The sequence below is a fragment of the Ornithorhynchus anatinus genome, chromosome 16 (assembly GCF_004115215.2).
Source record: "Ornithorhynchus anatinus isolate Pmale09 chromosome 16, mOrnAna1.pri.v4, whole genome shotgun sequence".
Lineage (NCBI taxonomy): Eukaryota > Metazoa > Chordata > Mammalia > Monotremata > Ornithorhynchidae > Ornithorhynchus > Ornithorhynchus anatinus.
In genome coordinates, this window is record NC_041743.1 from 8,066,593 (window position 1) to 8,092,561 (window position 25,969).

Here is a 25,969-nt window from a genome sequence, read left to right on the forward strand (position 1 = left end):
TCAAAGTCCTAGTGGACAAGAGCAGAAGCCCAGAGGATCTTCCAGACCAAACCTGGACTTTTCCTGTCCTCCCCAGTGTCAGCCCACATCCCTGCACCTCCCTGCCTCCATTTTTAGCTCCAGATCAGATATTTCAACAAAGGTAAGATTGGGAAGAGGGGTGTTACAAGATAGTCCCTGCCAGTTGTGAAACCCTCTGTGGCAGCTGCAAGGGGCCCCCTGAGGGAGTGGACCCAGAATAGTTGCTCCGTTGGCCCTCCAGTTAAAGCCACCCTGCCAGCAGGGGGAGAAGCTAGGGTCAGCTCAGAAGATGAAAGAAAAGCCACTCCTAGAGCAATAAAGAAGCAAAGAAGGCCAAAGCAGAGGGTGTGAATGACAGGAGATCACCAACTCCATGGAGCAAGAGGGATTAGCACAAAAGGAGTGACCCCTGGGCCATGCAAAAGAAGCAAATGAGGAAGCTGCTAGGCAATCAGGATGGGGAGTCACCAAGGTCAATGGGACAAAGTTTTCCTGGCTGGATTTTAGATTGGCTGAAGCCATCCCCATATCTACATAGTGGAGTGGACCAGTCCATTGCCCTCAGGCTGCTCAGAAGCCGGCTTTCATTTAAGAGGAGGGAAACCAGAAAGCCCTTTCCCTGTAGAGTGACCAGGCAGGGAAGATCCCAAGTAGAGACACGACCCTTCTCTTGACTCTTTCCAACATAGCCGTGGGAACGAGCGGGTCTGTGAGTGAGAGAGAGACTGAGAGAAGAAGGCAGCAGCCCCAACCTTCACCCTCTTTGACATTTGTGTTGACCCGATTGTGTCAGTGCTGCCTGTCACCCCATCTGTCACCGTGTCACTTCCTGCTGGGACCCTGGGATCCATGGGAGCCACTCCATGTGTCGCCCCATTTATCTTCTGGGGCTGCCGAGCTGATGGGTTTGACAATTCTATTTGTTATCCTGCAAAGCAGGGTCCCCTTTCTCAAAGGAAAAAACAAGTCGGGCATGGACAGATCTGACAAGCAACTGCAGAGTTTGGAAAATCAGCTTCCAAAAGCTAAATGATCAGGTAAGGAATATGAGACAGAGATCAACCCTAAGGAAAGGAGTGATCATTCCTTACTCCTCAGTGAACTGCCCAACAACTGATCTTAGTTTGGACCCACATTATCCTCCTTTGACCATCCCCAAAATAAAGAAGGTACAGGGAGCCCTCTCTGGATGTGGACTTGTGAGGGAACGATGGACCACCTGTTTCCATTGGTGTGAGAACTGCATTATAATTGTCAAGTATCCAGAGCAAGGGGGACCCTAATTCTCTGAGGAGACAGGCTGGGTCTTGAAGTAGCTCTGACTCTCTTCTCCCCCTTCCCTCACTCTGCAATTGTTCTTAGTCTAAGTCAAGTGGGTAGAGAGGCCTTTCCAAGAAATAACTCCTTCTACCCAAGACAGAGGGACCTTCCCTCCATTCACCCTCTTTCCCATCACTTGCCTCACAAGACTCCCAGTGCCAGGTATTTTAAGCCATAAGCATCCCAGTTCCACCACTTGTCTGTTGTGTGACCCTGGGCAAGTCACTTAACTTCTTTGTGCCTCCATAACCTCATCAGTAATATGGGGATTAAGACTGTGAGCCCCATATGGGACAGGTACTGAGTCCAACCTGATTAGCTTGTATCTACCCCAGCCCTTAGTCGAGTGCCTGGCAAAAAACATTACATTAAATAAAAAAAAAAGACCACACCCAATCTGGAGGTCAGAAAGATGAAGTCTGCCATAAAGGGCAGACAATAGGAGGTTGGTTTGAAGGTGCAAATAAATCAGTGGCGTTTATTGAGCACTTACTCTGTGCAGGACACGCTACTAAGCACTAGGGAGAGAAGGAAGAGAAGAGAAGGAAAAGAAAGAAACAGTTGGTAGATTTGTACCCGGTCCACAAGGAGCTTACAGTCAAGAAGGGGGACAGGAGAGGATATATGCAGTGTTGCTCTACAACACACCAGGGATGAGGGTGGGCTCTTGGAACCTAGTAAGCACTTAACAAGTATCATAACTGTTGTTATTATTGTTATTGTAACTATGACGTTGGCTCGGCTCCGCCATATGTCTGCCCAAGGTTATATAATTTAACTTCTCTGGGCCTCAGTTATCTCATATGTAAAAAAAATGGGGATTAAGACTGTGAGCCCCATGTGGGATATGGGCTGTATCCAATCTGATTAGCTTGTGTCTACCTCAGCGCTTAGTATTCAATAGTATTTATTCAATAGTATTTATTGAGCCTAGAACCTAGTAAGCGCCTAACAAATACCATTAAAAAAATAGGAATGCTGAGTTCAGCTGCTCCCATTACAGTTTAACTAATGCACTGTCCTCAGAAAACACCCTCTGCTTTGAACCTACATTCAACTAGGCCTCTCACAAACCCCGGGCTGCAAAGCCTCGGTGGATATGTCAGATGTCAATCTCTACCACATTTCTGCCTCCAAGCTGTCACAGGCCGGGAAAATAAAGAGACGAGACAGGGGATCCGATGGCTCTTTCGCTCTGTGCCCAATACCTTAAGCGTTTATTGCTGTACTTCTTATTATGATGATAATGCCACAGATATGAATAGAGCCTTTCTTCCAAAGAACTCAAAAGTTCTTTCACATCTTTTATATCACTGATTCTCACCGCACCCCTGTGAAGCAGGGAGGGGCAAGTATCCTTATCTCAGTGCTTTATACGGGGAGACAGAAATACTGAGAGATGAGGTGACGTACTAAGTCCAGGCAGGGAGTCGGTCCAGAGTGGCGACTGGAATCCCAGCCTTCTGATTCCTGGTCCACTACTCCAAAAACCGACATTGTCAGCTCAAGCCTCCGGAACCCCTGGGGGTTCCACAAGGCCCTACAGGAGGTGCAGCCAGTAGAGCAAAAGGTAGCCATCATGCCTCCCTTAACCTAGGGTCCTGGAAGAACCTCACCTTAAGCAGCATTACCTCAAAATATTCCATAAATCCAATTTCCCCATAAGGATCCACATCAATGGTGGGGATCACCTTCCCTTAACCAATCCTGGCAAAATAGAGTGCCATTGCTGGTGAAGCTTTTTCTCCTGCTTGAAGAGGAAAAGGCAGGAGCTGGGCCCACCAGAGAGGCTTTACATCATCACACCATGGGCTGGAGGACTGTCAGATCTTTGTATTAGCAGAAGAGCAAACCTTAGGCAAAACACCCTAGAGCACTTACCAACCCCTTCAATCAATCCATGGTATTTATTGAGCGCTTACTCTGTGCTGAGTGCTGTCCTAAGTGCTTGATAGAGTACCAGAGTGTTAACAGACATGATCCCTGCTCTCAAGGAGTTTATAATCTTCCCGGGAAAGCAAATCCTAAAATAAATTACAGGGAGAGGGAAGCAACAGAGTTTACAAGCCAGGACAATTCAATGACAATTAATGCAAATTGCTGCTGAGCAGTGTTGTACCTGTAATGGGGAACTGGGGAGCTGTTTGCCTTGGTCACCTGCCTGGCCTATAGCTACTGCTGCAGCTGCTGCATCTGTGTGTGTGTGTGTGTGTGTGTGTGTGTGTAGGGTGTGAGGTGATTGTGAGGTGGGTGAGTGGTGGTACAAGTGTGAGGTGCTCATATGTGAGTTGTGCATAGGAGTATTAAGTGCTTATATGAGATGTGCTAGTGGAGTGTTCTCGTGTATGAGGTGTAGAAATGTCAGGTTTGTGTGTGTGTGAGGTGTATGTGCATGCAAGGTAGGCGAGTGATATGCGTGTATATGTGAGATGGGAGTATGAGGTGTGTGTAAGTTGTCTGAGGTGTTTATGAGATGTGTGTGAGGTGTGTGTATGCGTGGTTTTGAGTGTGTGTTTGTGTGTGTGTGTGTGAGAGAGAGAGAGAGAGACAGAGATAGATGGAAGGGCTGCACAGTTGGGGCCAAACCATAAAGCAACAGGAATAGTTTACGAAAAGGCTGAAAACCCCTGCATTAGACCTCACTTCCCCTCTATGCCCCCTTTGTGTGAATTTTTTTGCATTTCCAAAGCTCTTAACAATTATTTTCTAATTAGTCACTTCTCATCTGCAGCCCTGAACCAAGGGTCAATCCACAGAGTCCTTCCCACTGGCCCTGGCACAAAATTAACGAAGACATGATTTGCCTAGGCAAGTCAGTGTCAGAAGGGGAAAAGCCCGCTCCTCTGGAGCACTTCTCTGAGTGGCTGCCTGCCTGCCCCTCCGCTCTGCCCTCATGCTGCTGCATTCCCAGCTCAGTTGAAGGACGACTGCGCCGCTTGCAAACTTAGTTGCTTTCAGCTGTGAAATATGATTCTCAGATTAGTGTTTAAGGAATACACTGTTTACAAAATTAAACGTGGTTGTTTATGTCCTTGATCGGCTATGAGCTGGAAGGAGGCTGAAACCACACCTATTAAGGAGGAAATCATAGCTTCCATGTAAACTTGAATGGCTCTACTGTACATGATAAATTTTAAAGGTCCATGACCTTGTGCAAAGAGCACAGGGCTGGGGGTCAAGGATTCCCAGGTTCTAACCCCAGCTCTGCCACCGGCCCACTGTTTGTCCTTGGGCAAGTCACTTCATCTCAGGTCCCTCATCTGTAAAATAGAGAAAAGGTAGATAGTGAACCTCTTGTGGACAGGGACCATGTTGGATCTCATAATCTTATAGCTACACTAGTACTTAGCACTAGTAAACACTAGTTTTCTGAACGAATGTCATCTTTATGGGGCTGACTTTAAATTTTAGATGCCGGATGGATCTTTTTCCCAAAAGTCGAGTGCTTATTCAACTCTGCCTCTGTCTCCCAGCTTAGCTCTTTAAGTTCTTGGTAGGAGAAAAAAAAAATCCAGTATCCACACTAACAACACTGACTGGGGCAGACCACTGGCTGCTAATCCCAGCTCTGCCACCTGCCTGCTGTACAAGCTACTTCTCTGTGCTTCAGTTACCTCATCCATAAAATGGGGATAAAATAACTGTTCTCCTAATTTCTTAAAATAAGAGCCCCATGTGGGACAGGGATTGTGTGCCATCTGCCCTAATACTTAATACAATGCATGGCACATAGTAAGCACTCAGCAAGTACTACAGTGTTTTTTGGGTTTTTTTTATCAGCACACACCAATAGTACTAATGGGATATACTGAGCACTTGATTTGTGCCTAGCACTGTAAAATAATTAAATTCAGACACAGCCGTAGCCCCACAAGAAGCTCACAAGCTCAGTGGGAGAAGACAAACACTTAGAAAAGAGATCGAAATTCTAGACAGGGCTAAGATCACAGGAGCAGTCCAAAAACAAGGATCCAAGGCAAAGGGACCCGACTGGAATATGAATTAGCAGTCTTTGGAGGGGTTGTTCTTCCCCACCCCAGGCCAATCCATGGTCCAGGGTGACCTGGGGCAACGCAGACTGTGACCCCTTAGTCCTTCCTCACTGGTCCCTGGCTGTTCAGAAATTGTATTACAGAGCAGATTTCCCGTACGGGAAGCCAAGTGTTAAGGAGAGGTTTGGGGATTAAGGAGGAAGTAAAATATACTTAAGCTTTCAGAGGGTGGATCTGTGGACAACCGTATGTCCTCCTGCTGGCCTGAGTGCTCCCTTCCCCCACCTTTCATCCTCCAAAGTTTGAAAGGGCCATTTCCTCACCCCCCAGCCAGCATTCTCCCCTGCTACGAACTTTATACCGGGGTCACAGAGCCTGGGAGAGAGTGCCCCGTTCTCAGTTCCATCTTTCTGGAAGGTGACTTTAGAAGATCACGTCTCTCTTCCATCTTCAATAATCAATTAAAACAGCGGGAATGCTCAAAATTGCTCTTGACTCTTCGAGGGACGGGGACAGAGGCCAAGACGAGAGGCGAACTGCACGAGCCTCCTAATGAAACTGAGTGCTCTGGTTGATACACCCTGTAAAAATCCACGTCAAACACAAACATCAGCTTTCTCACCATGGCTTGGACATTAGCCAGCAGCGAAGGAGAGATTGACCTGGTTCACGGTTGCTTTTACACAAAGAACGGTTCTTTTTTTTTTTTTTTGAGACCTAGCAGAGTGAATAGCTGTGAGGTAACTGAGGCACAGAGAAGTTAAGTGACTTGACCAAGGTTACACGGCCGGCAAGTGATGAAGTCAGAATGTGAATCAGGTCTTCTGACTCCCATACCGGTGTTCTTTTTACACCCTGCTTCTCCAACTCAGTATCTGGGGCAGAGAAGTGCAGTTTGCTTACCAGCACTGTGGTAATGCTCACAGAAACATAGAGTGGGGCAGTGAGGAGAATGGATGATATCTGCATTTCCAAGGAGCTCCTGGGTGGCCAACTAAAAGGGCATACACGCATGCGCACACACACACACAAGCAAGGTGGGCAGAATAATCATTTTCAGTACATACTGAACTCATCTCAAGCAACACGATACAGTGGTGGGCAGCTGAGAAACGACTACAGTAAATGGACCAGTCTGGCTTGGATTTTGAGAACAGAAAACAACACAGCTGTGTAGAACATCAGTTATATACAATAGTGTGAATTACATCTCAGTAACTATACGACTGAGGGTATGTTTCTGTTTTGGTTTTTTCACAATACTGAAACCTAATACTTGGGTCTTCTCACTCCAAGTGCTAGATTTGCTACAGGGTGAAATGTACTGTGATATTGTCTAGTGCGTGGCACAGTGGTTCAACTTTCATTCTCTTCAAAAATCCTCCCTGGGAAATGGGAACTACATAGTACCTGGTGCTAAATTTGAGGGGATGGGCAAAAGGGGTTTCTTTCCTTAGTTGTCAATCTGGGGTCTTCCATCTCGGCATTGTGGTAATCAATGGTATTTATTGGCCTCTTACTGTGTACAAAGCACTGTACTAAGTGCTTGGGAGAATACAATAAAAGAAAGTTCAATAAAACAGATGATTCTTACTGATTAAAGGGGGAAACAGACATTAAAATAAATTGGAGTTAGATATATGCATAGGTACAAATATGATTCCAGCACCCAAGAGCACTTACAAAGAGAACCTTACACAGGAGGGGAGGTAAGGGGTCAGCAGAGGTCATCTAATCAATCCCACTACCCTACACATGAAAACCACAATCATGATGCTACTGATTATGCACTTTGCTACTTATTATGCATTTTCTACAGACCCAGCAATGTCCTACACATTGGGATAGACCCAAGAAAATTTGATAGGAAACAATCTCCTCATGGTCTAAGAGGGAGAGAGAACAGATACAGATCAATCAATAAATCAGAGGTACTTACTGAGCACTTACTATGTGAATAGCTCTGTACTACATAACAGAATTGACAGACATGTTGCCTGCCCACAGTAAGTTTACAGTCTAGTTGAGGATGCTGACATTTATACAAATGAATAATTTATAAAACAAAATTTAAAGATATGTGGCCTAGTAGATAAAGCATGGGCCTGGGAGTCAGAAGGACCTGGGTTCTAATCCCAGTTGTGCCATTTGTCTGCTGTGTGACTTTTGGCAAGTCACTTCACTTCTCTGGGCCTCAGTTCCCTCATCTGTGAAATGGAGATGAAAACTGTGAGCCCCATTTGGGACACAGATTATATCCAACTGGATTAGCTTGAATCTACCCCAGAACTTTGTATGGTGCCTGGCACATAGAAAGTGCTTAACAACTATGATTTAAAAAAAAAAACCTAAAGAAAACCAAACCTCTAAAAATAGGACAATAAAGCTGTAAAAATTTGATGAAAATGTGCCTCCATGTATGCTTACTGTCTCTGAGCCAGGGGGCATAAGTCTGACACTAATCTCTCGACAGGCCACACCAGTTTGGCATGCCTTTTGGTGCTCCAATATTATCTATTTTGCTTGTGTGACTTCAAAACCACGTCATAGAAATACAGAGCAAGTCTTGCGGCATGAAAATGTGCAACGTGCACTCACAGAAACTGTGCACAAAGAAGTTGTCAATTAGAAGTTGGTGAACTTCCAGGAGGTGGGGAGTTGGGGAGCAGTTGCTTAGCAGATGGTAGGGTTCAGTTCCTCTGACATGGAACTGTGAGGGGCAGGAGTCGGGGAGGTGGTGTTCGGGTTGAGGCCCTGGGGTCTTCCAGCCATGCCTAGCACCTCCAGACAGTAAGCCCAGGTTACCCTACAGTAGCTGAATGAGCCCCAGGGTTTCTTCGGTACTAGTCCCTGGAGAGGGAGAGCAGAGAATACAGAAGTGAAGACAACAGGGAAGGCAGATGTCAGGGCTGGAGAAGGAGCAGGATGCAAGAATGAATGCAGGATGGCTTAATGGGTAGCCCGGGGGCCTCAGCCTGTGAAACTGGCCCTTGGGCTCTCTGGCCCTAAGGCATAGGAACTGTGCTTGCTGTGGAGAAACCTTCTGGGGGTCTGGGAGTATCCTTCTAAAGACCCCTTTCATCCCCTCTCCCCCCCACAGAGTTAGCAGCACTCTCCCTTGGATCACATAGAGGGTTTGGGCAGCTCCAGGAGGGCACAGGTCTTCAGATGGAAGTAAAGAGAAGAAAAACCGTTTTGCTATGCTACATTACATTGTTCTTTCTGCACCACTTACTGTCAGTTTATACAGACGCTAAATGCAGTTCTCATTACTCAAGTTGATTGGTGAAATGACTGCCCAGGCATTCAGGGAATAATGGACTTTGAGTTCACAAAAGGACTTCCCCCACAGTATTCCTGTTAAAAATGGAAGACCAAACACAGGGAAGAAATAAATGCCCCCAGGATATAAGAGTTAAGAGGGTCTCTCTGAGATCATCTTTAAATATGAGGCTCTTCTGAGAATCCTATGGCAGCACTTCCATGGGAAAAGATTTGGGGGCCAAAGAGGAATTCTTTGAGGAGAGAGAGCTGTGATCTCTCTTTGAATGGTCCAAGATAGGCCAGAATGGAAAAAATAGTCTACTTCTTTGTCTCTGGCCAAGATAAATGAACCACAAAGATAGGAACGCTCTCAGAGGGCACTGAGTGCAAAGTCAGCTAGTTTCCTGGACTCTCCCACCACACACTTCCGATTCACACCCTTTCTCCTGCCCGGACTCCCGCCTTCAAATCTGACACACCATTGGTCACATTTTCAGAGCCTTCCTTGAATCATATAATAATAATAATTGTGATATTTGTTAAGTGCTTCAATGTGCCAAGCACTGAACTAAGGGATGGGGTAAATGCAAGATCACCAGTCTTGTCCCACCTGACTCACAGTCTAAGAAGGAGGGAGAACAGATATTTAGTCGCCACTATACACATGAGGAAACTGAGGTACAAAGAAGTTAAGTGACCTGCCCAAGGTCACACAGCAGGCAAACAGCAAAAGCAGGATTAGAACCAGGTCACATCTCTTCCAAGAGGCCTTCTGGGATTTATTTCTCACTCCCCCCACCTTATTATAATAATAATAATTATGGTACTTGTTAAGTGCTCACTATGTGCCAAGCACTGTTCTAAGCGCTGGGATAAATACAAAGTAATCATGTTGGAAACAGTCCCTGTTCCACATGAGGGTCACACTCTTCATCCCCAATTTACAGATGAGGTAACCGAGGAGTGAAGTGACTTGCCCAAGGTCACACAGCAGACAAGGGGCAAAGTCAGGATTAGAACCCAAATCCTTCTGACTCCCAGGCCCTTGCTCTACCACTAAGCCCAGCTGCTTCTCTTATCCCTCACAATTGCCACTTCAGCACTTCTGTGACAAATAACTAGTAATCACCAGCCTTATGCACAATGCACTTACCCACAATCCTGGGCTGGGGGAGCACTGAAAAAAGGGTGCAAATCCAAGTGCAAGGGTGATGTAGAATGGAGTGGGAGAAGACGAAATGAGGGCTTACTGGGGAAGGCTTCTTGGAAGAGGTGTGCTTTTAGAACAGTGCTTTGCACATAGTAAGCGCTTAAAAAATGCCATCATTGTTATCATTATTAATAAGGTTTTGAAGGTGGAGAGAGTGATCATCTGTTGGATATGAAGAAGAAGGGCACTCCAGACCAGAGGCAGGATGTGGGCGAGAGGTCGGCAGAGAGATAGACTTGGTTTCTGGTTTGCAGAGCCCTCTGTTAAATGAGTGTGGCTCCTCTCAGTGATAAGTATGCAGCCCCAGCCCCCATACGAGCTCACTGTCTACGACTACATTAATCTTAATAAATGACACTCTCGTGAAAAAGGTTTTTTTGCCACCCACCAAACAATATGTTCCTCTGGCCGCTGCCTCTGAAATCACCATTGCAACCCAATAATGCTGCCTCTGGAGTCACCCACCCACTTTCCTGTTGATATTAAAGATGTCAGCTGACACAAATTTAAATGTCAGAGAGGGAGAACTTTGGGGGGAAAAACAATTTGACCACATCTCTTCCTTCACACTCTCTCAAGCAAGTCTCAGACCGCGGTCCCAGCTTCCCCTGCCCCATCCCACTCCCAGACTAGACCTCCTTTAGTCTGTCTCCTCACTTCTTCCTCAAGTTCACTCCTGCTTGAAGACATCAGCCTAGCAGCGGATGTCCCAGAGACACTGTGAAAAACAAAGTGTCCTGGTGAAGGCCAGAAAAACAGGAACTTCCAGAACTCCAAAAAGAAAGGAGCTTCAGCCCATGAGAACAGCGGGACTCAGAAAGCGGGAATCCCAATGGTGAGATCTCTCTGCCATGAGACACCCTACTCCAGCCGGAGGGAGTGAAGTGGAGCAGCAAAGAAAGTACTCACAGCTAACAACTCTTTCTCTTTTGTTCTTCTGGGTGCCAAGTCCAGTCACTTGGCTTCTACTTTTCATCTGTGGTTGCACGGTTCAGAAAATAAACCCATTCCTTAACAATAACTGTGATGCTATCGAACCTAAAAATAAAGATAAGGAGCCCAGATTCCCTGGGCGAGGGTGATCACTGAAAGTGGGAGGTCATGCTCAAAGCAGCTGATAAAGGATTTGGCCAGGGCAGAACCAGGCAGCCCCCCCGACTCTCCCTGGGTCACATGGGCGGATTGTCTAATTGGTACTAGAACAGAGAATGCAGAAGGAAGACATACTGGCCTCTTGGCATTGCTATTATTTAATATTCATTAAACACTGCGTGTGGCCAGCTCTCACAAGAATGGCACAAACAGAGGGGTAGAGAATGACTAGCTGTAAGAAAAACTAATGATGCCTCACTATAAGGAGGGCTCACAGAGGCCCCCAAACTCCTGGAGTACTTGCTGGGTCTAACAGCCCCTCTATAATGTAGTATGCAGTACACATTGTGAGGCAATGTTGGATTCCCACGCTGCAAACACAAACACACACACATAAGACATATACACGTGCCATATGGGCTGAGAAAATGGTCTGCTCCAGCTTCCAGGGTCGACTTCAGATATTCTGCTGCCTAGAGGCGGAGCCAAAGTGACCATCCATCACTCTGCACAACCGTGCAACAGGACATGGTAACATTATCCTACTTAGATCGTGAGCCCTATGTGGGACAGGGATTGTGTCCAACCTGATTATCTTGTATCTGCCCTGTGCTTAATACACAGCTTGCCAATAAATCAATGGTATTTATTGAGCACTTACTGCATGTAGAGCACTGTACTACGTTCTTGGGAGAGTATAAGAGTTGGTAGGCATGTTCCCTGCCCACAAGGAGCTTACAGTCTAGTGGAGGGAGACAGACATTAAAATAAATTGTGGAAACGTACATAAGTGCTGTGGGACTGAGGACGGGGTGAATATCAAGTGTTTAAATAATAATAATAATAATAATGTTGGTATTTGTTAAGCGCTTACTATTGCTGAGCACTGTTCTAAGCGCTGGGGTAGACAGAGGGGAATCAGGTTGTCCCACGTGGGGCTCACAGTCTTAATCCCCATTTTACAGATGAGGTAACTGAGGCACCGAGAAGTGAAGTGACTTGCCCAAAGTCACACAGCTGTCAAGTGGCCGAGCCGGGATTCGAACCCAGGACCTCTGACTCCAAAGCCCATGCTCTTTCCACTGAGCCACGCTGCTCAGTGCTGTTTAAAGGGGACAAATCCAAGTGCAAGGCGACACACAAGGGAGAGGGAGCAGGGGAAATGAGGACTTAATTGGAGAAAGAAAGGCCTTTTAGAGATATGATTTCCATAAGCCTGTGAAGGTGGGAAGAGTGATGGTCCGTCAGATAGGAAGTGGGAGGGAGTTCCAGGCCAGAAGCAGGATGTGGGCAAGGAGTCGGTGGTGAGAGAGATGAGATTGAAGTACGGGGAGTAAGTTGGTGTAATAGGACCAAAGTGAGCTTGCTCAATTGTAGAAGGAAAACAGTGAGGTAAAATAGGAGGGGGCAAGGTAATCAAGTGCTTTAAAGCCTATAGTAAGGAGCTTCTGTTTGACACAGAGGTTAATGGGCAACCACTGGAGGTTCTTGAGGAATATGGAAACAGAGACTAAACTTTTTTTAGAAAAATGATCCGGGCAGCAGAATGAAGTATGGACTGGAATGAGTTGTGTCAGGGGCAGGGAGGTCAGTGAGGAGGCTGATGTAGTAGTCAAGGCGGAATAGGGTAAGTGCTTGGATGGGCATGGTAACAGTTTGATTGGATTTTAGTGATACTGATGAGGGACTGTGAGTACAATATAAGACAGGGACGGTGTCTGATCTGATTGTATTTTATCTATCCCAGTACTTGGTAAAGTGCTTGGCACGGAGTAAGTGCTAATACCACAATTATTAATCAGTCGATGTGTACAGAGCACTATACTAAGCGCTTGGGATAGTACAGTGTAACAGAGTTGATAGACACAGTCCCTGCCCACAGTGAATTTACAGTCTACAGGACTCCTTACAGCTCTGCCTTGAACCCTTGAGGTGCCCCCCGTGTACATGCAAGGAACTGGAGTGGGCAGAGAATGTGGCATTTCTTTATCCTCACTCCCAAGCACCTAGTATAGTGTCCTGTACCAAGTGGGTGCTCAATAAATGCAACATCAGACCTAGGAAAAACACAAGAGGCAAAAGAGGAAGGACACTGGATTTTTTTTGAAGAGGAGGCACCGTGGGGCCCTTGCAGACAGCTCTGGTGACTTCAGACTGGCACTGCCTAGTTCCCCAAGGCACACCCAGTGTTGTCAAAACAAGATAGAGCAGTCAGTCCCAGCTTCCCAATTTGCAGGACGGCCTCAACGCTGCAGTGCCACTGATGCTGCCATCCTATGAGGCCTGGACTTGTTCATTTCACAGCTACAATGTATGTTTCTCCTGAAGAATCGGCATTAGGCAATTCTCCGAGGAGTGCCGCAGCTATATTTCCTCAGCGTAATTGTTCTCTGCCTGCGGGGCCTTGCAACAACGCGCCAGTATTTCTGTTCATTTAAGAAGTGATTTTATACATATTAATGGCACGCCGAAACGCATGGCTGAACAGCACTCTCCCTAAGAGGGGCAGCGTTGCCACCTGAGGGAGCAGGGTCCGCTGGAGATGAGCTGGGCCAGGTCAGAGCTGAGCCAGAGTAAAATGCTCCAGGGCGAACACTTCCCAGATCACATCAACATATCCTGGGAGCTACTGCAGGCAGCCTGGGCGCCTCTTCTGAGTTCCCGCCTTCCAGTAAGCCACCAGCACTGCTATGGACTCCTGTGTGCTGGTTCTCAGTCCCAAAGTTTCCATGACCAGGAGGAAGGCTGACTGTCATTTAAGGCGAAGGATTCCACCACCAGCTATGGAAATCCAGGAAGGCAGCAGGGCTTCAAACTAGGGCTCTGACAGTGTCCTGGTCAGGTCACAGCACATGGAGACATGAAGTTCAGACTGGCCAATGGTGGTGGCTGCCACAAATCTCACCAATCCAGCCTGTTTGGGCAAGTGCCCACCATGGCCCCCCTCTCCTTTTTTATTTCTACAATCAGTCGATAGTATCGATGGAGTGCTAACTGTGCACAGATCACTGTATTAAGCACTTGGGAGACTACCAAACAAGAAGGTTTGACAACCCGACAAAATCCTCAAGGAACCCGCAATCTAATGGGCCCACTGTGTAGCTCCCCGAGGGCCAGGCTCAGTGACTGAGTTCCACGCCCTCATGACCAGATCAGTCTGCCCCCAAAGTCCAATCCAGTTGGATCGGCCTAGGTTTCCGCCTGTGCCTTTCCTCTCCACGGCCCCCGCCCCAGTAGGCAAGGACATGGCCTCAGGACTCCTTGGCAAATCCTCATTTGTCGAGGATATTCTCAAATGACCAGAGCTGAGAAAAGGCCCTGGTCTTTCCAGACCATAATCATAGTGAGCCCTCCAACTCACTATGCCAGACATGGTGTTCCGGTCTAGTTCAATCTGGAAGCCAAATGGAGATTGTTCTTGGAATCATTCTGGAAACCGAATGGAGACTGTGCCAATAGAGCTTTCGAGGGCTCTTGTTGAAAGCAATGCCAACCTTTGCACAACAGGAACAACATAGATCCTTTTCCTAAAGGCAACATAAATAAACCATTTCTATTGTAGTGAAACAGGATGGATAAATCAACTATTTCGTAGCTGGAATGTTCACTTTGGTAAGTTTTCCTCCCCAGAGCTGGGATTTTCATGCTCTGCAAGTTTTCCTATCACTTGAACAACTGCCTAAGGATTCTGAATTGTCATCTCAAGTATGGGAAATGACCCCCAGTTCTCTGTTAAGGTGGGGGGTTATGTCTTCATAGAGCTCTGCTTATTGGAAAATGTGCATTACAGTACTCACTCCAGGTGCACGTCCCTGACTGTAGGCTCATCCTCTAGACTGTTAGCTCATTTTGGGCAGGGAATGTCGCTGTGTATTGTTGTATTGTACTGTATTGTACTTTCCTAACTCCTTATTACAGTGCTTTGCACATAGTAAGTGCTCAATAAATATGATTGAATGAATTAATGAATCCATTTCCCTCTATACCGTGTTCACGGAATCCAGCTGTTCTTGGAAGATCTTCCCTAATCCCACCCTTAATGTTCTACCTGCACAAACCAGAAAACTGGCTGGATTTTGGAGAGCCGTAGCCCCAAATACCAGGACATATAATGCAGCCTTTGCATATGAGGCTGTCTGCTGATGGTCACATTTTACCAGAGTGGCTGAAAGGACGGGGTGGAACCAGCAGTTCCTTCTACATTGTGCACCCCTAAAGTTGAGAATGTACTGTCTGGGGTCTGGCAGTGCTTTCCTATCTGCCTATGATCTCCTCCAAGGCTCCCTCAGGCAGGGAGTCACCCATGATCAGCTGCCCTCTCTCCCACTGTTTCTTCCCAGAAATCCATGGCTATGGGCATCATTTGAGGTTGGGCATTCTACTCCATTCCAATCCTTGCTTCTGCCCTCCTTAATCAGGGATCTCTCACTTAGGCACCCCGTTCAGTTTCTGACTGGATATTTTCTCCTTATGCAATCAATCATATTTATTGAGCGTTTTCTATGTGCAGGGCACTGTACATAGGCACTTGGGAGAGTACAACACAACCATATAACAGACATATTCCCTGCCCACAGTGAGCCAATCAACCAACGGTATTTACTGAATACTTACTGTGCACTGAGCACTGTCCTAAGCCCTTGGCAGAGCACAGTCCCTGCCCTCAAGAAGCTTGTATCTTACCTATGCTAACTTTTCCTTAGCTTGCAGTTGGGAGAGGGGGCAAGGCCAGGTGGGTGGAGGTTGCTTTGAGGGAGATTTCTTCCAGGGGAGACTGATAGAGGGAGAAGCCCCACCCTGGCCCTATTCCAGTGCCTGGCAGGGGCACAAAATACTCCCATCCAGGCCCTGGAGGTCCACTGCAGTGTCGGAGCTGGTACCGGAGCCCACCGGGGTGTATACCTTCATCTGATAAGAAAACTTGATTCCAGAGACTGACTCCTGCCTTGTTTTCCAAAGTTCTGAACTGCTCTCAACTACCTTCACGGCAGGAGGCCCTAGCTCTCGGGAGGGGATAGCGAAGGCTCCCTGTGGTATCGAGAATCTTTCTGGCATGCCGAGTCAGTTGGGCTGTTTACTAAACAGGAGGATGCACAGAGCTACTTGGCTGATTGATGTCCTCTTCTCATCCAGAACCTAAGTGAATGGGAAATCCTCCCTCAGGAGAACAGTTCAGAACAACATGAAGTATGCCTCGGGAGCCACAGCCACACTACACAAATTCCCCCGAGAGTCTCATAATTCTCCAGCGAATGTTTCATCATCTTAACGGTTCTGCCTGCAAGCCACCATGTCACCAGAGGATCAGGCTGCAATGTTGCTTGAAAATGAAACTCAAAGCAGGTGGGAAGTGAGTGTGTGTATGTGTGTGTGTTTGTGTGTCTGTGCTTGGGCAGTGGGGATGGAGGGAGGGAGTGAGGGTTGAAAGTTGTGGGGAGTAGGAAGAATTCAAGAAACCTGGTGGCAAGAAAATCTTTGGTGGGTTTTGCCCTCTGAAAATAGACAATGAAATTCTTGGGTGGCCAAGATGCTGTGGTGATCTGAGAGGTCTATTACATTGTAAACGATGAGGATTCTCACACAGATGACAAAACTGAGGCACAGAGATACTCAGTAAATACTACTGATTGGTTATCGGAACCATCTCTGGGGATCCAGAGGGAATTTCCTATACAGCTACGGAAGATGCTCAGTGCTCCTCTGGGTCCAGGCCAGGCAGGAGGAGAATCATTCCCTCAACTTTCTTGGGGGGCCAGGTCCTTAATTGACTTTAGCCCATGAAACAATGGCGTGTGGTTACAACCACTACAGGTGTCATCTGGATCTGTGCTCACACAACCCCCACCTAAAGGGCTTCAAAGCAATGGTGGAAATGAGGAAGAATCTAAAGCCTTAATGGCAGGACTTCTGGGTCCCTCCAGGTTACAGGAGGAGAAAGAGGAGCAGCAGTTATTGTGTGCCCACTTGGGGCACTTCACTGTATTCGATGCTTGGGAGTAAGAACAGAGAAAGTGATACGTCACCTGTGCAATAGGAGCTTACACCCTAGTGACGCATCATGGCCTAATGGAAAGAGCATGGACCTGGGAGTCAGGGGACCTGAGTTCTAAACCCAGATCTGCCACTTGCCTGCTGTCTAACCTTAGATAAGTCACTTCTCTGTGCCTCAGTTCCCTCATCTGCAAAATGGGGATTCAATGCCTGTTTTCTCTCCTACTTAGACTGCGGGCCCCATATGGGACCTGATCATCTTGTATCTATCCCAGGGCTTAGAACAGAGATTGGCACATAGTAAGCTCTTAACAAATACCACACATCATTATTATGATCATACTTTAACATGAGAGACAGATGCAGCAATATTTACAGAGTGGTCAACATATGCAGTTGAGACTACACAGAGACATGTGTACAAAGAAGGGTATAAATACATACGTTTAAAGAATCACCAGTTTTTTTAAACCCCATTTACATCTCTGAGCAACCAACAGTTCTAAAGCAGTGAATTATGAATTATTTTTTGCTACGTGCTTACAATCAATGAATGATATTAAGCCCTCACTGTGTATGTGAGCACTGGGGTAGAGAGAAGATAATCAGGCCAGACACAGCCCCTGTCCCACAAGGGACTCACAGTTTAATGGAGAGGGATGGTCAGATGAATGGAGGAGAGAAAACAGACTTCCACTAATCTCATTCCCAATCACTGGGGAGAAAGTTGGCCCCAAACGGTTCCCTTTCTTTTTCCCCTTGACGCTCAGACAGAGTGCCTCCTCATAAGTCCAGATCATGATCCTTGGCTAGGTCAGTAGCTCTCTCGGTTTCGTGCTCTCTCTCTACCTCTCACTATAACCCTCAGAGAAAGTCAGGCAAGTGCACTTGCTCTGAATTAGGAAGAGAACTTACTCTCTCTACTCCCAAAAGACAGACTTTGAGTTCAAATAGTCCACCAAAAGAAGCTGACTTCTGACCCTAGTGATAGCCCTCCCCCAGCAACTAATGCTTTTTCCAGCCCCTTCAACCTAATGGGGAAACTGACCGTAATAACTGTGGTGTTTGTTAAGTGCTTACTATGTGCCAGGCACTGTACTAAACACTGGGGTGGATACAAGCAAATTGGGTTGGACACAGTCCTTGTCCCACTTGGGGCTCACAGTCTCAATCCCCATTTTACAGATGAGGTAACTGATGCCAGGAGAAGTGAAGTGACTTGCCTAAGGTCACACAGCAGACAACTGGCAGAGTCGGGATTGGAACCAAGCACTTAGTACAGTGTTCTGCACATAGTGAGCACTCAATAAATGCTATTGAATGAATCCATGACCCTCTTCCTCCCAGATCCATGCTCTATCCACTACACCATGCTGTTTTCCCAAAATGTGTCCGAGAGATTCCTGCCCCACTTCTACAGTTGGGATCCTGGCTTTTTTCAACCCAAATCTGTCAGACTGTACTATTGGTGAAGGAAATGGCCCTTTCTCCAATTTGGCCAAGTGTTCAGAAAGAACGCCAACAGAGGCTGGGCCAAATGATCCAGTCCAGTGCCACATGTGGGGTGATGTTTCAAGCTGTAACACAATTCAATTCCCCCAGAACCACTTTGAAGATGGAGAGATGCAAAGGAGAAGCTAGATAAACCCAGAGAAGTGACATGTAATAGTAATGACGGTACGTATCAAATTAGACTCAGTCTCTATCCCACATGGATCTAAGGGGGAGGGAGAACAGGTATTTAATTCCCTTTTTGCAGTTGAGACAACTTGAGGTCCGGAGAAGTTAAGTGACATACCCAAGGCCACATAGAAGGCAAGCAGTAGAGCTGAGGCTAGAACGCGGCACTCTTGACTCCCAGGGCTGGGCTCTTTCCAGTATGCAGCACTGCTTCTCCACAGGTGCACTCAACATCTGTCATAATGCAGTTTTTCACTCTCCACTCTGGCTAACCACAATTAGAGAAATAGGGAATGTTCTTCCCACAACGCAAGCCTGATTGGGCTTGGCATGCTATGCTATAGAAGGAACTGCTGACATATGTGTGCCGTGTAAGTACTGTGGCATGCACAAACTTTCTTTACATGATGTTTTAAAAGAACACAACGCTCACAGTATAAGAATTCAGTAACCTCTTCCTATTCTTCCTATATACACCATCTCCTAAAGCCAGTGAAAAGCAGGAACAACTCTACTCTTGCAAACTTCAAGAGGGCGTATGACCATTTTATTTTGATGCTCTGGACTTTTACCAGTTGACCCCTAGGATTCAGCTGGCCACAAGCTGGTATTCCATGCCCTTTACTTCCAATGTGCATGCTCTCTAGGATCATCTAAACTGTGGGAACGGCCAGAGTTCCTTCCCTGGCCCAACACATAAAAAGCTGAAAGGAGAAGTTCAGCTCTCCTCTGCCCACCTGGTTTTAAGCAGCAGGCTGGATTCAGCAAGTCTCCAACTTCTGCAAATGGCATCAATGGGATCTGATTAGCATTCATGTTTTTGACAAAAAAGACAGACCGTCCATCAGTCCGAAAGAACAATAACGAGAAATTGCAAAAGAAAACTCTTCAGTTCTGTGGGGATATATCGTTATTCAATTGAAAAATATCCCCAGGGCAGTTCCCTTCACAGTGAAGAATTGGTTCCTGGGTTAGTATGCAAAACTAGCTGGAAAGGCAGTCCAAAAGCTCACAGTTCTGGAAAAATGTTTTTTTTTTCCTCAGGATCATCAGCAGGCAGAGCGCCTTGGGCAGGATGGAGGGGGCTCTCACTACATTTGGAGAGAAAAGAGTTTGGCTGTCTGCAGGATGGATTTGTGAGGTATGTGCTGAGTCAGCAGTGCTGACTCACTCCCTCACCTCCAAGCGATAGATGTCTTTCTCTCAGCATGAGATCCCCACTCCCCTATTTGCTCCCCTAATTCTTCCAGTGTTCCAATCCTGCAGGATCACTCGGAAGCAAGGCTAATTATGGTAAATTCTTTCTCTCTGCAAAGAGATCAACCCTCCTTCCAAGGAGGGGGGAAAAAAATGTCAGACCTGATAGGATGTATTTCCTCCCACAATTGACAGTGGCAGTTGAAGATTTAATGAGAGCAGAGAGACCCAGATTCAACTAGTGGTGTCAGGTGGAGAATTAACAGGATACCTCAACTCTGAGCCTGGCGCTCCTTCTTGTAGAAGACAAGTGAGGATTCTTTGGAGGAGCTTGGTAAGTATCCGTTTACTCCCTGCTCTGCTACCCAGGATGGGTAATGATGTGCACTGGCCAAGGAGGGAGGAGTGAAACTGGCCTGCATTGCATTCCCTATGGGCCTCCTGGGGAAAAGAAAGGTCGTGTGAAGAGTTAACTATTTTGTCCTTATTTTCAAGCCTGTTCTAGAGTGCTCCCCAGACATACTGAGTTGAAAAAGTACGTTTGAAATACAAGAACAGCTTTATCTTAAGGGAAAAGGAGAAGACGACTGTGTAACTTCATCCTGCAAAGGCAGACTCTGCTTCCCTGCCAAGAGCAGCTGCCTTTTCCATAAAAAATAATTCCATTTCCCTGGCAGGGTAGGGGAGCCCCTGAGTCGAGGGCCCCTCCCTGGGGCAGTGATCTGAGGGTCTCATTCATTCAATCGTATCTATTGAGAGCTTACTGTGTACAGAGCACTGCAGTAAGTGCTTGGATCTCATCTCCCAGCCTATCCTCCACCTTGTTCCAGCTCTGCTCAGTCAATTAATCAATGGTATTTACTGAGCACTTACTGTGTGCAGAGGACTATAGTAAGTAATAACAACAGTTATTATGGTATTTGTTAAGCACTTACTATGTGCCAGGCACCGTACTAAGCGCTGGGGTGGATACAAGCATATCAGGTTGGACAAAATCCCTGCCCCCATGTGGAGCTCACAGTCTCAATCCCCATTTTAGAGATGAGTAACTGAGATCCAGAGAGATGAAGTTACTTGCCCAAGGATACACAAGCTGGTGGCAGAGCCAGAATTAGAACCCATGACTCCCAGGCCCATCCTGTATCCACTACATCGGTACTTGGAAGAGTGCAATTGAGTTAGTAACCAATCAGTCAGACAAACAACCATATTCACTGTACACTTACTGTGTGTAGACCACTGTACTAAGAACTAGGGAGAGTACAATACAAAAGAGTTAGTAGACAAGTCCCCTGCCCCCAGTGAACCAACAATTGTATACCCAATGGTAGACATAATTCCTGCACGCCAAGAACTTACTTGGCTTCATTCAACTCTAAAGATCAGCTAGGGGCTGATCCTGCCATTTCTGGGGTGTCTGCAGCAGTGTGGAGAGTTTCAACAGTGAACTTTATGCTTTTATTACTTATTTATTTCTCTTCCAGACTATGAATTAAAGAGACAAATAATTCCACACCTAACCCTGACTCCTTCTGGACCCATCCAGAAGCTTCCAGCAGTGAGATAGGTTGTCACTACTAATTCTCCCTATTAGGAATTCCTGAACTGTGCTCTTTCTCAACACAGTTTAAACCAATTCAACAAGTGAAAGTTCACAAGGCATCTAATGTTCTATCTTATTGTTTCAGACACCCGACGTTCCCTGAATCAACGACTGCACCCTTCTCTCCCCTTCTAGATTTTGAACCCATTCTGGGCAGGTATTGTCTCTCTTTACTGCTGTACTGTATTTTCCAGATGCTTAGTGCAGTGCTCTGCACACACAGTAAGCTCTGCTCAATAAATGATTGAATGAACGATGAACAAAACAAAAACTCAAACTTCCAAATCTTTGTGGATGGGCTGTTTGTGAGAAGAATATGTTGTTTCACATTTCCCATTCTTCTAAAAAGTTTTTGGTGCATTCTCTCCATGCTGGAGAAGTGGGACCTGCCATGGAACCCCAGTGAGATAGTGGGATAGAATCTGGTTCCTGTAAATTTCACCAGCACAATTCTATACTCAACAGAGCTGGCTTGGCCCTCCACCTTCATTAGAGGAAACCCATGTATAAAACACCTGAAAAAGATTCTGACAATCCCCTTCTTTACAATGTGCCTCCCGGGGGGAACCTGGAAAGCAGCTTCTGATGGATTTTTGTCAGCCTCCAGATCATTAGAGCCACAGAAAGGATAGAGATAATTATCTGATTTATTGTCCCGCAGCCTGACTCATTCACGGGACCCTAGGAATGCCAAGGAACAGAAGAGCTCGTCTCTATTTTTAATAGCCAAGAATGGATTTGTTAAAAGGTTCCCATTTCCCTAGTTATCAATTTTCTGAAAGTCAAAGGACACTGTGAGGACTGGAACTCAGGCTTCATTTTCAATAAACCTCAGAGCTTAAAGGTGTGTGGAGGCATTGCAAATGAACCAGAGAGCCCTCCAAGAGCTGAAAATTGTTGTAGTGGGTTTTAAGGCTTTTGGTAACAAATCACCAGGAGTGGCCACGGGGGCCGGCGAGCATTTACCTCCTGGTCCCACCTTCTTCCATGGAACCAATGAGAAAAGGATACCGAACACTACGGTGCCCCAGGTCCTGGAAACTAAGATTTACCCTGAGCCTGGACTGCAGCATGGGGACCTGTTCTCCCTCCCACTTAGACTGTCAGCCCCATGTAGGACAAGGACAGTGCTTACTGTGGTGTAGTGCTCCCAGGAGCACAGACCTGGGAGTCAGAAGGTCATGGGTTCTGATCCTGGCTTCGCCATTTGTCTGTGTGACCTTAGGCAAGTCACTTCACTTCTCTGGGCCTCAGTTACCTTGTCTGAGACTGTGAGCCCCACGTGGGACTGGGACTGCGCCCAACCCGATTTGCTTGTATCCATCCCGGTGCTTAATATAGTGTCTGGCACAAAGTAAGCGCTTAACAAATAACACCATTATTATTATACTGAGTGCTTATCAAATTCCACCACCATCATTACTATTATTATTAATAAGATCAGTAATGGAGAGGCTGGGGGACCCCAATCAATGGGATTTGCTCCATCCAGACCAGGTGCTGGTTAGCGGTCAGAGAGCTGACTTTTGGTTGGGAGATTGGCAGAGCCAACGGTGATTTGTGAGCGTCTAGGAGAAAGGCATCTCTTGCAAAACAGCTCCCTACCAAATGAGGCTCTGGGGGGACAAGGAAGTACAGTGCTCTGCACACAGTAAGTGCTTAATAAATACAATTGAATGAAGAGAGAAAGCAACTGCCTAAAGATCACCTTGTGTGGGAAGAGTGCTCTGCACTGTTCCAGAGTCCTCAGGCTGTCTCTTAGTCCAAAGAACCCAAGGCTGAATTCTGAGAGAAAACGTTGATTTGACAGGGGTTAGCTGATTGAATCCCAGTTCTGGAACACAAAGTTTACAGTCTCACCAGACCACGCATCGAGTTCCCAGTCTTTAATGAGACAAATCGTGCCCACCCGAGTACCCGCAGCATCTCCGCCCAGATTTAACATGATTTGACGGCAGCAGGATTCTGGGAGAACATAAGGTGCCCAAGATGCCAGTGTTATTAAAGCCTGTAAATTTTAGCTCATCGAGCTAATAGCTCCTTAAGGCAGCTGAACTGATGGCAGACGGGCAGCAAGGTGGTGGCTATGGCTGTAAAAAGAAAAGCCTCAGAGGAGAAAAGGGGGAAGTGGGAAATTCTGTGAGGCTCCAAACAGTTGCAAGGTAAAATTTTGCCTGGGACTCTGTCATTTCACCTTGGGCACCCTGGGGATGAAAATAGCGACGTTTTGAAATGAGCACAGTCCATCCAGGAGTGCTGCAGACAATTATGTGTATGAAAGGGAATAAGAGAATAATGCGTATGAAAGAGAATAGGTTCCTACTGGGGAAAATTGCTTGTTATTGAATTGATTGAGTTGTCATTCAGAAGGGTGATTTTAGAAATGAATCTAGAGGGAAAATAAATACGGTGGGAATTCAGATAAAATGCATCCAAGTATTGTGACTAGTATCTTTGGCACGAAAGGACTGCCACTTTGAAAGCAATGTTATTATACCAAGCCGAAGATGATTATTCCTTGTTTTTCTTCTTCCTGCGGCTATCTCACTTCTTTCCCTTTCTCCCCAGACTGACTGGGTCCCTTAGAGATGGAGCCTGCAGCCACAGAATGAAGAATACTCAAGTGTTGATTGGTGGACACACAGATAAAATTTTAACTGAGGTAAACAGTTGTTCAATTTTACAACCTATTTGCGTTTAACTTTCATGTCCAATTATGATATATAACTCATATACGTGTTGAAGTCCTAGAGTGGCACTCTGTACGTCATCTTTTAAGTGACTCTTGATATATGATTTTATGCTCCCTGGTTTTCACGGCCCATGAAAAGTCCTGAGCCCGGAGAGATGTCCCTAACTACCCATTAGTGATCATGCTACTTCCTCTAAACATGATGCTCTCCCGTTATCTCAGCAGGCCTAATTGCACTTTATGTAAGTTTGGTAGTGCGTTTAGCAGAAGCCTATGTCCATCCAGGAATGCATTTTATTAAGTTTTCAAGACAAAATGACTCTGGCAACAGTTGGTTGTCCCTGGTGTGACGAAGTGAAGGGCCTGCCAGGGATACATTATCACCTTCCTCTACAGTGGCACCTCCATCACCAGGGCTTTTCACGCCACGAGAGAAGCAGCATGGCCTAGTGGAAAGAGCGTGGACCCGGGTGTCAGAGGTTCTAATCCTGAATCTGCCACTTGCCTGCTGTGTGATCTTGAACAAATCACTTAATTTCTCTGTGCTTTGGTTTCCTCACGTGTTAGGCCGTATGTCCCAAGTGGGACATAGTCCTGTGTCTGACCTGATTATCTTGTATGTACCACAGCACATAAGTACAGTGCCTGGCACATAATAAGCACTTAAATACCACGATTATTATTATTATTAGCTGCAAGTTTTTGTATGTCCGTCTCTACCAGTAGACTATAAACTCTTGGTGAATAGGGAATAGGACTTTTGCTCCCACTCTTCATAACCAACACCTAGAATGGTCTATTGCACTCAACAGATACCATTACCACTACAAAGGCTTATGAACTGATTTACGTCCCCCTTAGGTCCTCATGAACATAAGTCTTCTAAATTACTTATTTTCATCCCCTAGTTGTAAATATTTTTACGTCTATCTCCTCTTATTCAAGTGCACGCTCCTTGTGGGGAGGGAACATTGTGTTTGTCCCAAGCGTCTAGTACTGTGCACTGCATCAAGTGGGTGCTCAATAAATGCTGCTACTACTGCCTGCAAAGCCCACCATGCACAACCTGGAGAGGCTGTTGGCCCTTTAAGACTCTTCTACTGAGGAAAGAGAGGATTGAAATGGAGGAAGGACTAAGGACAGATTACAGTGGAGAGAGTCTATAACTGCTGAGAGCTGTGCAGTGTGGACTGTAAGCTGTAGCTCGTGACCAAAAACTGACAGAGAAGCAGCTGAGAGCTAGCTGTTGCTAGATGAAAAAGCTCTTTGCATTTCGGGGAGCAGCCGAGGTAGGGAGAGAGTGATCAGGCTGAGAGTAGCAGCTACGGGGACAGAGAGCCGGATAGTGCTCAAATGGAAAGTTAAACCTCTGCTGTGACTTTGGAAAGCAGTAAAGACGGGGGAACCCAGGAGAAGAATCCAGATCAAGAGAAGCACTACCTGAGAGTTACTGAGCATTCAAAAAATTATATATTGTAAATGGTTTATTCATATTAATGTCTGCCTCCCCCTCTGGACTGTAAACTTGTTTTGGGCAGGGTACGGGTCTGCCAACTCTGTTGTGTGGTACTCTCCCAAGAGCTTAGTACAGTGCTCTGCACATAGTAAGCGCTCAATAAATACCATTGATGATGATTGATGACTTAAGACTGTAACCATATAACAACCTTTAAGCATTCAATATCCTTTTCCTTCACGGGCTATTTGTAATGTCCTTCTTCCCCCCATTTATCCTACCTTAGTGTTAGCTGTCTCCTGATATTGTACCCAGGGCCTCGGCATGTGGTTGGTTTGAGGAGTGTTTTAGGAGATTATGATGTACTTGAGAGAGTTCAAATGGCTCTCCAAACTTGGGGACTTTCAATCGCCATTGATACCAACAGGCAAGTCCTAAAAGGGATCACTAT